This window comes from Pseudophryne corroboree, chromosome 2 (genome assembly GCF_028390025.1).
Source record: "Pseudophryne corroboree isolate aPseCor3 chromosome 2, aPseCor3.hap2, whole genome shotgun sequence".
Classification (NCBI taxonomy): domain Eukaryota; kingdom Metazoa; phylum Chordata; class Amphibia; order Anura; family Myobatrachidae; genus Pseudophryne; species Pseudophryne corroboree.
In genome coordinates, this window is record NC_086445.1 from 364,356,660 (window position 1) to 364,369,949 (window position 13,290).

A 13,290-nucleotide genomic window follows, 5' to 3' on the forward strand; every position below is an offset into this window, starting at 1 on the left:
TAGACGAGATAAAAAAAAAGAGAGCAAGCTAAAAAATGTGTAAAGTTAAAACAGCTTATACTTAATTAATCACTTGTACACCATGCTGTGCATGCTACAAAAGGCAGCAATTCATTATAAATGATGGGGAATGGGTCAAAAGTGAGAGAGCAAATGAGAACAGAATACACGAGCTAAAGTAAACATCAATTAGACGGTAGTACGGAAAACAATATTACAAAAAATGTATTAGCCTTTTAAATTATTTAGCTAAATAAAATATAATTTTATGACATGGTCAACTAAATATTATTAGTAATATATTTAGTATCATTTTTAGTTTGGTGCTTTGCCATTAAATGTAATGTGTAAAGCCCAGTACACACTAGGTGATCCCTGCCGACGCTGATATTGGTGGCATACACACTTGCCGATGCCGGCGGCATATGCAGCATGGCCTCGCAGAGGACCTCACGCATCGTTAGCGACATTTAGTGTACACACTGGACGAGATTGTGAAAGATCTCGTTCAGATCAGCCCTTCTGAGCGAGATCTTTCATTTTCTCAGATAAGGGGGTATGTGGCTTAAGATGAAGGGTGCAGATTCTTTTTTAGTTTGACTGTATTTAGCACCAAAAACGTCTTATCTTATTTTGTTTATTTATGAGTCATCAAAAGTGTCTTCAGCAGGATCCTGTATAATAAGACTTTTTAGAGTTTATTTATTAAAGGTGGGTACACACTTGCCGATAAAGTAAACGACGTCGCTCATTTTGCCCTTCCTGAGCGTCTTTTACCATATCGACTAGTGTGTACGCTGCCGAACGACGAGCGATGTGCGGCCCCGTGGGTCGTTAACGACCCTTGCTGTTGGCTGTGCATGCAGCTCAATTTTGACTGTCGTCCAAAATCTGCATGCACTGCCCGGCCATGGCGTGACGTCACTGAGCGATATCATTTGCATATCGCTCAGTGTGTACGCATTGGTGACAACTGCCCCATCAGGGAAGGGAACACACTAGGCAACGTTGCTCATAGATTACATTGCCAATTATGTACCCACCTTAAAGGTCGATTTTCATAAATTTTTACCAATATGAAAATCAGTCTCAGTCAATGTTGGGTTTCACATTTACTAACAGAAGATTTTTTATATTCATTTTTAAATGTTAGTAAATGTGTGTTTTAGCCATGGAGGTACAGCATCAATTTAGATTGATTCAGAATTGATTAAAATTGATGAAAGTCGACCTTTTGTAAATATAGCTCTTTATTTAATTCATATACTGTGTATCATATAATTCATAATAAGCAAACTGCTGCATGCTTTTATGTACAGAAAAATAATGGACAAATGTGGAAGCATGGCTTTAATCTTTAATAAATAGACAACTCATTTTACAATTGCCATTAGAGTCAAACATATAGGGACCCAAAGGCCATAACTCCATAATACCTACATTTTAAAATAATTAATAAAACATCCAAATGACATAAAGCTCTCTGAAAAGTTTAAGTGCAAGTCAAAAAAATAGAAGAACCTATTTAGATGAGAGGCACCAAGTATATTGAACTTAAAATGGTTGATTCAATTATGAGTGATGCAAGCAAAGTGCGATTGTATTGCCAGCAACGGTACATATGCAAACTGGTACCAAGGACAATCGGTAGTGTGTTTGCTGGCTTTATATAACTGGGCCTGACTCTACCCCAGGACATGGACTGTTCAGGGGGTATCCAATTAGATGAGATAAAAGTTTGGGTGCGAAAAACGTCTATTTTTTTTTTGCACTTTTTAACCGCTGTTTCACTGATATTTTTTTCACAGGCTATCTAATTAGATTGCCCCTAAAAAAATAGCTTTCTTCCTGAAAACACACAGGTTCAGTGGTGTGGCTGTTCTCGGGGATTTGGTTTTGCCTGCCTGAGACAGGTAACACAAAATCCCCAATAAAATGCACCTCGCGTCGGCTTATCAGGGCTGATTGGATAGCCTCCAGCGCACTAATTACCCATGGTTAATGACCGCGGGTAATAGGATACCGTCCTTCATCTCCAGAATGCTTGATTCCAGAGGATGCAGTTATATTATCAACATTCAGAATATCGATATGTTCAGATTGTCAACATACAACATCTTAACATTCACAATGTTGACAGTAAATTTGTGTCAACAAAGTGAGAGTCAACAGCCCGAATGTCAATACCCTATTTTAAGATTAGGGTTAGATTAGGGTTAGGCTGCAATTGTGATTAGGGTATGATTTTTTTTTAATAGAGTAATTTTTTTATTGAAGAAAGAGTAATACATACACTCATAATATAAGCAATATCACAAAAAGGAAGAGCAGTATACATATAGTCGGATACCTGAATAATCAGTAAAAATAGAACAACTCAAAGAAACAATCGATCTGTAATGCAATAAAAGAATCAATTCAAGAAAAGGAAAGAGTACGTGTATTTTTATACTTCCATCAATACAATTTTTTAATTTTAAACTTGCAATTAACCTAAATTGATCAGAAGATCCCAACTCGCTGACATAAACCCCAATAACAATACTTAATAAAGTATAAGCAGTTAAACCAGAAATATACGTTCTGAACTGATCATATCATCATTCAAAAAAAACAAAAAAACTTTACAGCGACCCATAAATATTAAGAAAGAAGTAATGGAGGAATATCTGGTGCTGAGTAAATAGATTCAAGCCAAAGAGACCAAATTCTCTCAAACCTAGAGCTGGCATTATTTTTCATATAAACATAACGTTCCTTAAAAACGGTATCATTAACAAGTGCTGTAAAAGTGGATAATGTGGGACCACTGTGCGCCATCCACCTCCTAGCAATACACACTTTTGCTAATGCACACATATTATGAACATACAGTCTCTCCCACTTGGAGAGAGAGCTAGAAACATCCGCTCCAAGAACACATAATTTCGGAGTTAGTAATATTAAAGGATACCCGTATCCTCCATAATTGACTTTACCCCCGTACAGAATATCTGCAAAACACTGCAGTCCCACAGCAGATGCCAAAAAGTACCCTGGGTAGCACCACATTTAGGGCACATTGCGGAGTGACCATCCCCAATTCTGCTCAGTCTCACAGGGGTCATATAGATTTCGTAGCCGTACGTGGGTATTCCCTAGCAAGATCCCACTCTTCGTCGTCTAAACAACCTAGATCAGTCTCCCAGCTCACGCTGAGATGAGAGAGAGGATCAATGTGAAACTGAGCAAGAAGGTAGGAATAAGCCAGAGAGACAGTCTTATTATATCCAAGACCGAGAATAAAGGTCTTAGTAGGAAATACACTTATCGAGGGCGGGGATTCTCCAAACTGTGTTTGTAGTGCCTTCCGGAGCTGGAGGTATCTATAAAATAGGGCAAGGCAAATTGCTCTATAAGTTGTTGGATCGATTTCAATACCCCATTACAGTACACCTGGGACAAGGACACCACATCCCTAGGGACCTCCCTTCAAAAGAATCTAATTCCGGGAGCCAATGTGAATGCCAAATTTTTACAGATTGGAAGACAATAGGGGGAGAGTAGGTAGACACATTCCCACTCAATAGAACCTGCGGAGGAGTGAAATTAGGGTAATAGCAGTGGATAAACGCAGAATGCAGAGAGGAGCTATCAACCACTTGAAACCATGACCTCATATACGATATTTGAGCAGCGTAATAATACAACTGAAAATTGGGGAGTTCCAATCCCCCATCCAGTCTGGTTCTAGTAAGGGTAGTTAATTGAATCCTAGATCTCGTGTTAGCCCAGACTAAGGAGGAGAGTAAACTATTCAACTTCCTGAAAAAGGAGGTAAATATATATACTGGAGACTGTAAAAGGATGTATAGAATTTTATGTAGTAGTATCATTTTGACCAGATTGACCCTGCCAGTTACCGTCAAAGGGATTTTACTCCAAATTTTGGACTTATGAATAATGTGTCGCATCAGTGGTTCTAAATTCAAGGGGACAAACTCAGAAGGGTCATTCGTAACCTGAATACCAAGGTACCTAAATTGACTAGTCCAGCACAACGGCAACAAAACTTTTGGGACAGTGGGAGGAGGACCCACCACGGGCATAATGTATGACTTGTTCCAGTTTATGCAGAGATCTGGGTACCTACCAAACCCATCAATAATTTGCAAAACCAGAGGCATAGATAGCGCGTAGTCATGCAAGAACAAAAGGAGGTCATCTGCATAAAGGGCAACCTTGTCAGATCTGGCACCAATACTCAAGCCCTGTACGTCTGGATGAGACCTAAGAATACAGGCAAGTGGCTCAATAGCCAGCGCAAATAATGTAGGGGAAAGGGGACACCCCTGTCTGGTGCCTCGAGATAGCGTAAAGGGAAGTGATACAAAACCATTCACCGAGATTTTGGCACTAGGCTGCTGATAAAACAATTGGGTCCATTGAACGTACTTAGACCAAAACCCATGGCCCTCATGACCTCCCAAAGATACGGCAACTTCACATTATCAAAGGCCTTGGCCGCGTCTAAGGATACCAGGACTGAGTCAGAAGAGTAAGCATGTGAGGACTGAAGTAAGGTATACATTGGTCGTATATTAATGGAAGTAGACATGCCGGGCATAAAGCTAGATTGGTCTGGATGTACTATAGTAGATATAACTGTATTAAGCCACTACAGGCAGCCTACACCCAGAGCTGGCGTGAAGCGCTCAGTGAGGGTATGCAATGCAGGACGGCTCCAAGATGGAGAGGCCCCGTCCTTGCTCCACTGATTGCTTGCTAGCAGGTTTTAGCAGCCGTGCAAACGCTATGCCACCGCCCACTGGGGAGTGTATTTTAGCTTAGCAGAAGTGCGAATGCATGTGCAGCTGAGCTCTGCAAAAACAGTTTGTGCAGTTTCTGAGTAGCTCTGAACCTACTCAGCGCTTGCGATAACTGCAGCCTATTCATGTCAGGATTTGACGTCATACACCTGCCCAGCGAACGCCCAGCCACGCCTGCATTTTTTCAGACATGCCTGCGTTTTTGCAAACACTCCCTGAAAACGGTCAGTTGACATCCAGAAACACCCCCTTCCTGTCAATCTTCTTGCGGCCGTCGGTGCGAAGGAAAACTTCGCTAGAACCTGAGCACAACCACAAAGAGCTTTGTACCCGTACGTCGCATGTGCGCATTGCAGCCCATACGCATGCGCATAAATGCCATTTTTTCACCTGATCGCTGCGCTGCGAAAATCGTCAGCGAGCGATCAACTCGGAATGACCCCCTTAATGAGTAAAAAATAGGTACAAAGCCCTTTTTGGCCGGTACAGACCATAAAAAAGGGTACTGTACTGGCCAAAAAGGTACAGTTGGAGGGTATGCTTTAGTATTCAGCATTTTCTTTTCTCTATATGCCGCTAAATTAGTTGGCTGTGGTTATTACCTGGCTATGGGTATAGTAAAGATCCATTTTATAAAGCAAAGGTGAGAATCATAGAATATAAGACAATATGGAAAATAAGCAGGATAAGCATTATACCTCACAATGAGATGACAAGAAAGGTCATATCCTTCGCTTTTATATTACTCTGTATAGTTTCATCATTTCTCCATATAGAATTCCTTAGACCTTGGCACTCTTTGCTGTGTTAAAGGTTGCATAAAATGAAATGCAAACATTTCAAGATGCAGCTCCAACACATACAAATGAGCCAAATAAAAGAGATGGAGACATGACAGGTGACACAATTATCTTAAAAATCTATCTATCTATCTATCTATCTATCTATCTATCTATCTATCTATCTATCTATCTATCTATCTATCTATCTATCTAGTGTAGTAAGTTATGCCGGCGGCCAGCATCCCGGCTGCGGGCATGCCGGCAGCTGGGCGAGGGCAAATGAGCCCCTTGCGGGCTCTCTGCGCTCGCCGCGCTGTGGGCATGGTGGCGCGCTATGCTCGCCACACTATTTATTCTCCCTCCAGGGGGGTCGTGGACCCCCAAGAGGGAGAATAGTTGTCGGTATGCCGGTTGTCGGGATTCCGGCGCCTGTATACTGGGCGCCGGGATCCCAACAGCCGGCATACTGAATACCACTCTATCTATCTATCTATCTATCTATCTATCTATCTATCTATCTATCTATCTATCTATCTATCTATCTATCTAATTACTGTGTTCTTGTTACAGTACATATTCCGAAGCCTTTCTGATATGGGATCCAACATTTGTTATAACAGAGTGTAAATACTCTAATGTTCACGTGACAATCTTACAAATTAAAGGCTACAAATATCCTGTCTGTAATTTTTCAGAGAATTTCATAACTTTCAAGTTAAAAATACTTCAAGCAAATCTACATGACTGGTAATTACCTCACATGGGGGGTCATTCAGACCCGATCGCACGCTGCCTTTTCTCTAACGTCCTAAGTGGATGCTGGGAACTCCGTAAGGACCATGGGGAATAGCGGCTCCGCAGGAGACTGGGCACAACTAAAGAAAGCTTTAGGACTACCTGGTGTGCACTGGCTCCTCCCTCTATGACCCTCCTCCAGTCCTTAGTTGGAATTTTGTGCCCGGCCGAGCTGGATGCACACTAGGGGCTCTCCTGAGCTCTTAGAAAGAAAGTAATATTTAGGTTTTTTATTTTCAGTAAGATCTGCTGGCAACAGACTCACTGCTACGAGGGACCTAGGGGAGAGAAGCGAACCTACCTGCTTGCAGCTAGCTTGGGCTTCTAGGCTACTGGACACCATTAGCTCCAGAGGAATCGAACATAGGCCCAGCCTCGGTCGTCCGGTCCCGGAGCCGCGCCGCCGTCCCCCTAGCAGAGCCAGAAGCAAGAAGACGTTCCTGGAAATCGGCGGCAGAAGACTTCGGTCTTCATTAAGGTACGGCTGTGTCGACATGTTTGATGAGGAGGCTTATGTGGAGGCGGAGCAGGTGCCGATAAATGTGATGTCACCCCCTGCGGGGTCGACACCTGAGTGGATGGATATGTGGAAGGAATTACGCGACAGTGTCAACTCCTTACATAAAAGGTTTGACGACATATCAGATGTGGGACAGCCGGCTTCTCAGCCCGTGCCTGCCCAGACGTCTCAAAAGCCATCAGGGGCTCTAAAACGCCCGCTACCTCAGATGGCAGACACAGATGTCGACACAGATACTGACTCCAGTGTTGACGATGAGGAGACTAGTGTACATTCCAATAGAGCCACACGTTACATGATTACGGCAATGAAAAATGTGTTGCACATTTCTGATATTACCCCAGGTACCACAAAAAAGGGTATTATGTTTGGGGGAGAAAAAACTACCAGTGGTTTTTCCCCCTTCTGATGAATTAAATGAAGTGTGTGAAGAAGCGTGGGCTTCCCCCAATAAGAAACTAGTAATTTCTAAAAAGTTACTAATGGCGTACCCTTTCCCTCCAGAGGATAGGTCACGTTGGGAGACATCCCCTAGGGTATATAAAGCGCTCACATGCTTCAAAGAAGGTGGCACTACCGTCTCTGGACACGGCCGCCCTGAAGGAGCCTGCAGATAGTAGACCAGCTATTGCTTCAGCATGGATGTGCAGTGCTGCAGCTGCGTGGTCAGATTCCCTGTCAGAAAATATTGATACCTTAGACAGGGACACTATATTGCTAACCATAGAGCATATTAAAGATGCAGTCTTATACATGAGAGATGCACAGAGGGATATTTGCCGGCTGGCATCTAAAATAAGTGCAATGTCCATTTCTGCCAGGAGGGGTTTGTGGACTCGGCAGTGGACAGGGGATGCAGATTCTAAAAGGCACATGGAAGTTTTGCCTTACAAGGGTGAGGAGTTGTTTGGGGATGGTCTCTCGGACCTCGGTTCCACAGCGACAGCTGGGAAGTCAGCATTTTTACCCCATGTTCCCTCACAGCCAAAGAAAGCACCGTATTATCAGGTACAGTCCTTTCGGCCCCAGAAAGGCAAGCGGGTTAAAGGCGCGTCCTTTCTGCCCAGAGGCAGAGGTAGAGGAAAAAAGCTGCAGCATACAGCCAGTTCCCAGGAACAAAAGCCCTCCCCCGCTTCCTCTAAGTCCAGCGCATGACGCTGGGGCTCCACAGGCGGAGCCAGGTACGGTGGGGGCCCGTCTCAAGAACTTCAGCGACCAGTGGGCTCGCTCACGGGTGGATCCCTGGATTTTACAAGTAGTATCTCAGGGGTACAAGCTGGAATTCGAGACGTCTCCCCCTCGCCGTTTCCTCAAATCTGCCTTGCCAACAGCTTCCCCGGACAGGGAGGCAGTGCTGGAGGCAATTCACAAGCTGTATTCGCAGCAGGTGATAGTCAAGGTACCCCTCCTTCAACAAGGAAGGGGTTACTATTCCACAATGTTTGTGGTACCGAAACCGGACGGTTCGGTGAGACCCATTTTAAATTTGAAATCCTTGAACACATATATAAAAAGGTTCAAGTTCAAGATGGAATCGCTCAGGGCGGTTATTTCAAGCCTGGAGGAAGGGGATTACATGGTATCACTGGACATCAAGGATGCTTACCTACATGTCCCCATTTACCTTCCTCACCAGGAGTACCTATGATTTGTGGTACAGGACTGTCATTACCAATTCCAGATGTTGCCGTTTGGTCTGTCCACGGCACCGAGGGTATTTACCAAGGAAATGGCCAAAATGATGATACTCCTTCGAAAAAAGGGAGTTTTAATTATCCCATACTTGGACGATCTCCTTATAACGGCGAGGTCCAGGGAGCAGTTGTTGGTCGGGGTAGCACTATCTCGGGAGGTGCTACAACAACACGGTTGGATTCTGAATATTCCAAAGTCACAGCTGGTTCCTACGACACGTCTACTGTTTCTGGGGATGGTTCTGGACACAGACCAGAAAAGGGTGTTTCTCCCGGAGGAGAAAGCCAAGGAGTTGTCGTCTCTAGTCAGAGATCTCCTGAAACCAAAACAGGTCTCGGTGCATCACTGCACGCGAGTCCTGGGAAAAATGGTAGCTTCCTACGAAGCAATTCCATTCGGCAGGTTCCATGCAAGAATTTTTCAGTGGGATCTGTTGGACAAGTGGTCCGGATCCCATCTTCAGATGCATCGGCTGATAACCCTGTTTCCAAGGACCAGGGTGTCTCTGCTGTGGTGGCTGCAGAGTGCTCATCTTCTAGAGGGCCGCAGATTCGGCATACAGGACTGGGTCCTGGTGACCACGGATGCCAGCCTTCGAGGCTGGGGGGCAGTCACACAGGGAAGAAACTTCCAAGGGCTATGGTCAAGCCAGGAGATTTCCCTACACATAAATATTCTGGAACTAAGGGCCATCTACAATGCCCTAAGTCAGGCAAGACCCCTGCTTCAAAAACAGCCGGTACTGATCCAGTCAGACAACATCACGGCGGTCGCCCATGTAAACCGACAGGGCGGCACGAGAAGCAGGACGGCGATGGCAGAAGCCACAAGGATTCTCCGATGGGCGGAAAATCACGTGTTAGCACTGTCAGCAGTGTTCATTCCGGGAGTGGACAACTGGGAAGCAGACATCCTCAGCAGGCACGACCTCCACCCGGGAGAGTGGGGACTTCATCCAGAAGTCTTTCAGCTGATTGTAAACCGCTGGGAACGGCCACAGGTGGACATGATGGCGTCCCGCCTCAACAAAAAGCTAGAAAGATATTGCGCCAGGTCGAGAGACCCTCAGGCAATAGCTGTGGACGCTCTAGTGACACCGTGGGTGTACCAGTCGGTTTATGTGTTCCCTCCTCTTCCTCTCATACCCAAGGTACTGAGGATAATAAGACGAAGAGGAGTAAGAACTATACTCATTGTTCCGGATTGGCCAAGAAGAGCTTGGTACCCAGAACTTCAAGAAATGATCTCAGAGGACCCATGGCCTCTGCCGCTCAGACAGGACCTGCTGCAGCAGGGGCCCTGTCTGTTCCAAGACTTACCGCGGCTGCGTTTGACGGCATGGCGGTTCAACGCCGGATCCTGAAGGAAAAGGGCATTCCGGAGGAAGTCATCCCTACGCTGATTAAAGCTAGGAAAGAAGTGACCGCAAACCATTATCACCGCATATGGCGAAAATATGTTGCGTGGTGTGAGGCCAGGAAGGCCCCAACGGAGGAATTTCAGCTGGGCCGTTTTCTGCACTTCCTACAGTCAGGGGTGACTATGGGCCTAAAATTGGGTTCCATTAAGGTCCAGATTTCGGCTCTATCGATTTTCTTCCAGAAAGAACTGGCTTCACTACCTGAAGTTCAGACATTTGTTAAGGGAGTGCTGCATATTCAGCCCCCTTTTGTGCCCCCAGTGGCACCTTGGGATCTCAACGTGGTGTTGAATTTCCTAAAGTCACATTGGTTTGAACCACTTAAAACCATGGATTTAAAATATCTCACGTGGAAAGTGGTCATGCTGTTGGCCTTGGCTTCGGCCAGGCGTGTCAGAATTGGCGGCTTTATCATGGCGGCTTTATCATGTAAAAGCCCTTATCTGATTTTCCATATGGATAGGGCGGAATTGAGGACTCGTCCCCAATTTCTCCCAAAGGTGGTTTCAGCTTTTCATTTGAACCAGCCTATTGTGGTGCCTGCGGCTACTCGTGACTTGGAGGATTCCAAGTTGCTGGACGTAGTCCGGGCCCTAAAAATCTATGTTTCCAGGACAGCTGGAGTCAGACTGACTCGCTATTTATCCTGCATGCACCCAACAAGTTGGGTGCGCCTGCTTCAAAGCAGACTATTGCTCGCTGGATCTGTAGCACGATTCAACTTGCACATTCTGCGGCTGGACTGCCGCGTCCTAAATCTGTAAAAGCCCATTCCACGAGGAAGGTGGGCTCTTCTTGGGCGGCTGCCCGAGGGGTCTCGGCTTTACAACTTTGCCGAGCAGCTACTTGGTCGGGGTCAAACACATTTGCTAAATTCTACAAGTTTGATACCCTGGCTGAGGAGGACCTAGAGTTCGCTCATTCGGTGCTGCAGAGTCATCCGCACTCTCCCGCCCGTTTGGGAGCTTTGGTATAATCCCCATGGTCCTTACGGAGTTCCCAGCATCCACTTAGGACGTTAGAGAAAATAAGATTTTACTCACCGGTAAATCTATTTCTCGTAGTCCGTAGTGGATGCTGGGCGCCCGTCCCAAGTGCGGATTGTCTGCAATACTTGTATATAGTTATTGGTTAACTAAAGGGTTATTGTTGAGCCATCTGTTGAGAGGCTCAGTTATATTTCATACTGTTAACTGGGTATAGTATCACGAGTTATACGGTGTGATTGGTGTGGCTGGTATGAGTCTTACCCGGGATTCCAAATCCTTTCCTTATTGTGTCAGCTCTTCCGGGCACAGTATCCTAACTGAGGTCTGGAGGAGGGTCATAGAGGGAGGAGCCAGTGCACACCAGGTAGTCCTAAAGCTTTCTTTAGTTGTGCCCAGTCTCCTGCGGAGCCGCTATTCCCCATGGTCCTTACGGAGTTCCCAGCATCCACTACGGACTACGAGAAATAGATTTACCGGTGAGTAAAATCTTATTTTTTCGCAGCCGTGCGATCGGGTCTGAACAGCGCATGCGCGTGGTCCGCAATGCACAGGCACGTCTGTCACCGTCAACGGCCATCGCCACGGAGCGTCAAAAATAACAAAGACAGCGTTCGCAGCGCCGAACGCAAGTAGATTGACAGAAAGAGGCCATCCGGGGGGTGTCAACTCACCATTTTCTGGGAGTGTCCAGAAAAACGCAGGCACGCCCGGCCGTTTCCATTGAGGGTTCCTGACGTCAGCTTCTTCCAGGATCATTGCAGCGGCTGAGTAAGTCCTGGGCTGTGCAGAAACTGTACAAATGTTTGTTTTTGCAGCTGACTGCACAGCAGATCGCACCCTGCACAGCGATTACCCCCTTCCCTGTAGGCGGCGATTATCTGGTCGCAGCAGTGCTAAAAAATTTCCTGCTTGCGTCCAGGGCCAATATTTACTAAGAATTCGAGTTTGTCCGATTTGTGTTTTTTTTTCTAAGTCCCAATCCGGGAATTCACTAAGCACCAATCTCAGCAGTGTTTGGACTATTCGTAATGGTTTGATTTGCAAAGTTCCGAAATACGAATGAATAGACCATCGGTCAAACACGGCTGTTATTTCATACAATACGGGCATTCACTATTCATTCGTATTTGGGTGTTAGTTTCTGAGTGCTCAAGTGCCGGTCTGTTTTTTTTCGAATCGTTAAAAAAAAGCAGCAAAAAAATAGACCTGCTTTTTCCAGTCGAGTTTGGATAACCATGCACGGATCAGTGAGATCTGTGCATGGTTATCTATGGGAAAGGGTCTGTTTAGTGTAAAAACTGAAAAAAAAAATTGCGTGGGGTCCCCCCTCCTAAGCATAACTAGCCTCGGGCTCTTTGAGCCGGTCTTGGTTGAAAAAATATGGGGGGGAAAATGACAGGGGTTCCCCCATATTTCTTCAACCAGCACCGGGCTCTGCGCCTGGTCCTGGTTCCAAAAATACGGGGGACAAAAAGCGTAGGTGTACCCCGTATTTTTGAAACCAGCACCGGGCTCCACTAGCCAGGTACATAATGCCACAGCCGGGGGACACTTTTATACTGGTCCCTGCGGCCCTGGCATTACATACCCAACTAGTCACCCCTGGCCGGGGTACCCTGGAGGAGTGGGAACCCCTTAAATCTAGGGGTCCCCCCCTCCAGCCACCCAAGGGCCAGGGGTGAAGCCCGAGGCTGTACCCCCCATCCAAGGGCGGCGGATGGGGGGCTGATATTCTTTTAAAAAAATGTGAATATTGTTTTTAGTAGCAGTACTACAAGTCCCAGCAAGCCTCCCCCGCAAGCTGGTACTTGGAGAACCACAAGTACCAGCATGCGGGGGAAAACCGGGCCCGCTGGTACCTGTAGTGCTACTACTAAAAAAATACCCCCAAAAAAACAGGACACACACACCGTGAAAGTATAAGTTTATTACATACATGAACACCTCCATACATACATACTTACCTATGTTCCCACGAGGCTCGGTCCTCTTCTCCATGTAGAATCCTTGGGGTACCTGTGAAAAAAATTATACTCACATAATCCAGTGTAGAATCAGACCTTTGTATAATCCACGTACTTGGCAAAATAATAAAACGGAAACCCGACCACGCACTGAAAGGGGTCCCTTGTTTACATATGGGACCCCTTTCCCCGACTGCCAGGACCCCCCCTGACTCCTGTCAAAGAGGGTCCCTTCAGCCAATCAGGGAGCGCCACGCCGTGGCACTCTCCTGATTGGCTGTGTGCTCCTGTAGTGTTTGTGAGGCAGCACACGGCAC